Below are 5,678 nucleotides of genomic sequence, written 5' to 3'. Positions count from 1 at the left end.
AATAGCAATGTACAGAACAAACACGGAGGCACTAGTCGACTGTCGATCGACTGTCCAGCACATGATCAATAGGTGACAACTTTTTTCTTTTAAAATAGTTCAACATTGTTTCACATTTAATGTTTCAACATTAAATTTGGATTCAATACAAATTTTGATTTGTGAGCAACTTTCAGTTTAGCAAGGTAATCAAAGTATTCATTAAATTACCTTGCAGAAACTATTACTACTAACTACTATCAAAACATGAAAAAACAACCCTTTCTATTACAAAGACGAAGTCAAGGAAAAGATGACTTGATGCTAGATTCAAACATAATAATTTTTTAAGGCTGTCTCAGCCGAGTTTAGAGCAAAATATTTTATTTTGCTAGAGACTGGTCATGAGTAAATAAACGAATAGCCACACTATTAACTGGGAACTACATGAATATTGCTTTGCTTTCTGTCTTTTTTGTTTGTTTTTTTATAATTCAATTCAGGTTCAGCTATATATCCTCAAATCACAACAAATACTGCCCCAAGGAGCCTTAAACCATAGCAATCAGTCAGACACCAACCTCTCAGAGAACAGAACAGGTGAAGGCTCACGCAGGTTCATCCAGTCGTGCAGTAACTTCTAAAAGAAGCATGAACTTCCCTAAGATTTTGTTACTTACCTGTGTATTTGGAAGGCCTATCATTGATTACTTGATGCTGTGAGTTATGGGCTCTTCTGCGCATGCTCTGCACAGCCATGTGGTGGTGGCCAAATGAGACCTTTCAGGGCTAAAGAAAATTAAGCAATATTGGAACTGCAGTTCCTCAAATGACCACTTCAGGCTGACTCCTAAAGAAAGTCCGTCCACATGGACTCCAGTATTAAAGTAACCAGTTTAACAGCACAATTTATTTTAATTAAAGTCCATAATTGTGGTCCTACTATAGCTTTTGGAGCGTTTTTAATGCAATTATCTGACTAGTAATTTGGGTAGTCCTATCCATCCATCCATCTATCCATCCATCCTCTTGTTAGCACTAATAAGTAGGTCTCTATGTCTGTGCCAGGCATCTATATAGTTTGAAAATCAAGCTTGCAAGCTTTTTGACTCTTCTAAATTTTGTGACATCTAATAAAACAACATTGTGACAGTTATAAAGCAGACCACAAATTAATGTGTGACATCGTTTTGTATGCTATCTGTGGTGATGCCCTGCCTGACAAACGCGCTGGCCATACCTTTATAGTTCAATGTCATGATCTATATCAAGGTCATGCCCCAGAGTTCTCTGTGTTTTCAGTAAGCAAAGACTAGCAAAGGAATAGTTGAACTACTCAACTCATTATGCAAAGAAGTAGTGCAGCTACCAGAAAGTTACTGAAACCAGCAGGTTACTGAAGCAAGCTACTCCAACAATGCATTTAGTGTTTTCCTTTCTGTTACTGTAAATATGTTCACTGTGCAAGCATAGCCACATGCTTGGACCATGGCTTCTACCTTGTATTTAGAGTAATTTAAGCTGTTTCTGCCATATAGCAAGCAAACACATTTCATGAGGAAGAGGTGACAAAAGACAAAAGATTTTGAAAGGTAAACTTCCCTTTTGAAATTTTCAAGGATCCTCTAATGATGAGAGGTTGCATACATCCTGGACAGCTCAACAGCCTGTCGCAGAGCAAACACAGAGATATAGACAACCATTCACACTCACACCTAGGGGGCAATTTAAAAATTACCAGTTAACCTAACCCCACTAACTGCATGTCTGGGAGAAACTGTGCAAGCACGGGGTCCCAGCCAGATGGTGGAGTTGAGTGCTAACACCTTCACCACAATGCTGCCTTAGTTCAAATAAGGCTTAATGTGACATTGTCAGCATTTGTCTCAAATATTTGATTAGTTTATCCCTTGCCTTGAGTTGGTGATATCACCAGGCTGCAGATCAGAGCTGAATTCAAGCAATCTCCAAAGGGATTAGGGATAAAGGAAGATTGACTCATCAGTTAATTCATGTTACTGCTACGCTTACAGGTACCCACCTTTCCTGATATCAAATTCTGCATGCAATCCTGAAAATGCAAACACATGCAAAAATCACATCTCATCTTCTTATCTTTAATCTTATCCCACCCCACCCTCTGCCATGTTCAGATTACCTTGGTCAATTTGGGACTTTCCTCTTTCCACTGAAGTGTGGAGTGGGCAACGGAAAGTTAAGTATAGTGTCTAAAGTCCCTAAAAAGCCCTGACACTATACAAACAAGATCTGCAGCTGTTGGGTTATTCAAGCATTATGGTCTGGATTTAAGTGTCAGCCTTTATGAAAATTACATGCTTACTTCTTTTACACCCGGCCTGATCCTGAACACGCACTTCATATCGATTACAGCAGGATGAAAGTTTGGTGAAGTTACTGAAGTTTGGTGACATTTAAGAAGATGCAAATATATGTCAACAGAACATCTTCTCACACTCATTTAACATTTTAGGGACTTAATTCAGGCTTCAGGTGAAGTAATAATCATAGATGATAGAAAGTAAAATATGGACACAAGCTGCAAAACACTGAAATGGGGCCCTCTTGTGCTCTGAGAGCACAGGTGCATCTTGAATCTTTAAAAAAAAATGCAGACATGAATTGAATCTTGCAAAAACATAAATAAATAATTTGGGCCTAAACAAACTTCTGATGTGTTCCCCTGATTAGTGGGTTTGATAGCTGTTATTACTAGCAGATGGAGGAGCACTTAACCTACTGCAGCATTTACAGCTACAGAAAATGTGACTTTTAGTGAGTCAAAAGACCAAAGCATTTTTGAAATGTGATATGTATGTTCTTCACTTAACGCAGAGTCAACTGGAATTTAAGTGAAAAGTAGTGTAAGTAAAGTAAAAATAAAAATAAAATGAAAAGACTGCACTGGCAGCTGAAAACTGGATGTGCTTAGTCTGATAGGCTGAGTTAGTGTCTCCCCCTTGTGGATACTTCAAGCCAGGCTTCATTTAGACGATGCATGATTAGATGTATCTACTGTATATGTAATACCTGTTTGAAATGTAATTTAAACAAGATACTGACTCGGTATCAAAAAAGAGCAAGAATGAAAATATGTCAGTAAATGTAAAATGAAAATCTTTTCATTTACATTTCACACCTGGGGATTTGTATCTGCTCCTGTCCATTCTGGATTGAGTCCCAGTACAGTTTACATACTGTGCCAAAATCTCAAGCCACCTCTCCTTGCTTCATTTTTTTCCCTTCCAAGGAACCAGACTTTGTTGTAATTATTTTTAGAAGGACTTGATCTGTAGTTGGTCTTTTAAAGTTTTTCTTGGGCTGCCTTTTCACTCATTTTCAGTTCAGTCTTCATACCTGACTATTTTCACCTTTTATGTATTGATTGAAGTGTCAGGCCTAGAAAAAAATATATACAGTAGATGAAAGTCGTGTCCTTAAGAAAAAGGAACAAATCCAACAAGGATCTGACACAGAGCCTAAAAGATGCATCTGGCCTTTCAGTACTGTTCACTGAAGCCTCATCAGAAATGCTCTCGGTGGAAAGGTGCCTGTCGAGATCTTATTCTTAATGAAGGGGAAAATGGAGAAAAGGCTGCACATGAACTGGACTAAAAATTAGTAGCAACAGATTTTAAGAAGTGATGAATCCAAATGAAAAATTTGGAGGTTTTCCAGACTAATGTTTAGTTTGTTTTCTTTTAACTTTAGCATTTTGCGAACATCGTATATTTGACATGGTTATTATTTGTGCTATCAGCCTCCTGAAAAGCCATTAGCAGATCAGTGCTCTTTGCTATGAAGTGGTTAGGTGGATAGCAAAGTATGAAAGAAATACCTGACCACAGAAACTGACAAAAACAGCAAATTTTGCTTTTTAAAAACTGTATGATATTTTCTTGAACAATGTATATGTTGAGTTTTACTAAATACCGGGGAGGTGTTTTGAGTTGTGCTGATATAAGATGATTAAAAAAAAGACAAACTTTAAAAATGCAGTAGCCAGAATCCTCACAGATACATGAAAATGTGATAACATTGCCTCAGGATTGAAGACACTTCATTGGCTCCCATAGCTATATATAATTACCTTAAAAATGGGTTCTGTCTTGGTCCCCAAGTACAACACAAATTCCAGAAAAGTTGTGACATTCTTTAAATTTGAACGTAATGAAAACTAGAAGACAATATTTTATGCACAATAGAACAAATGTTCAAACTGGGAAACTGGACACCTTCATCCACTAAATGTGTTCATTTCAAATTTGATGTCTCTACAGGTCAAAAGAATTCTGCCACAGGGCAACAAACAGCTGAAAAAGTGGGAAATGTCAAAAAGGGAGAACATCCAGCAATTAATCTAGAAAGTAATTAAGCAAAGTGATCTGTTACATGATTAGCTAGAGACGTCTTAGAGAGGGAGAGTCTTTCAGAATTAAAGATTGGGAGATGCTGTCAAATCGGTGAAGTAATGCATAAAAAGATAATGGAATATTTAAAAACAGTGTTTCCCAACATCCAGTTTGATGTGTTTCCAACATCAAATTGCAAATACTTTGCAACTCTCATGATCTACATAACATAACATAACATGCATAACATCATCAAAAGATTCAGAGAGCAACTAAAGCTCTATCAAATGAAATGGAAGCTATAGTTAAACATACTCCAGAAACGCCGTTGTGTCCTGTGGGCCAAGACTCATTTTAAAAGTCGGAATTTGATCCATGGTCATATGAGTCCAAATTTTATATTCTTGTTGTTAATCACAGACGCCGTGGCCTCCAGGCTAAAGAAGAGGGAGACCTTCCAGCATCTTCTTTGATGGTATAGGGATGCAGTGTAAGTGTACACAGTATGGGCAGCTTGCATGATTTTTAAGGAACTGTGAATCCTAAAAGTCATATAAAGGTTTTAGAGGAACATATGCTCCCCTAAAGATGATGTCTGTTTCAAGGAAGGCCTTGTATTTTTGAGCAGGACAATGCAAAACCACATACTGCAGCTATTACAACAGCATGGCTTCATCGGAGAAGAGTCCGAGTGCTGAATTGGACTGCAGTCCAGATCTTTCACCTTGAGAATGTTTGCTCAATGGTTAAATAAAAAAATACATCAAGTGTGACCACAAACTCTTCAGCAGCTGAAAACCTATATCAGGCAACAATAGGACTAATTTTTTTTAAAGAAAAAAGAATTGGACTAAATTCTGAGACCAAAACTCAAGAAATTTCTAAACTCAGTGCCCAGAAGTCTTCAAAATGTTTTGAAAAGCACAGCAGATGAGGTGTTAAGATTATGAAGTTTACATATACATTGTTCAAGAAAATATCATACAGTTTTTAAAAAAAATTAAAAATTAAAAATTAAAATTAAAATTAAAATTAATTTAAATTAATTTAATTTTTAAATTTAATTTAAACGTTATACAGACAAAACAGTGAGGTGAAGATTACGGTTCTTTGACCTTTGTATTCATTTCACAGGCGTCCAGCTCATTAGTTACTATACCTGTCTGGATAGTGACTAGTTTAGCTGCACTCTGCTTTCATTCTTAGTAAAAGTTTAGTTTTGAGTCCACACCTCTCTGTCTTCCTCCCTCCCTGCCACCCACCTCTCTCCCTCCCTCTGTTTCTCTCTCTCTCTCTCCCTCCGCTTGTCTGCCTGAGCAATAGACCAAA

This window comes from Astatotilapia calliptera, chromosome 11 (assembly GCF_964374335.1).
Source record: "Astatotilapia calliptera chromosome 11, fAstCal68.1, whole genome shotgun sequence".
NCBI classification, from domain to species: domain Eukaryota; kingdom Metazoa; phylum Chordata; class Actinopteri; order Cichliformes; family Cichlidae; genus Astatotilapia; species Astatotilapia calliptera.
Note: the sequence above shows the minus strand (reverse complement) of the source record.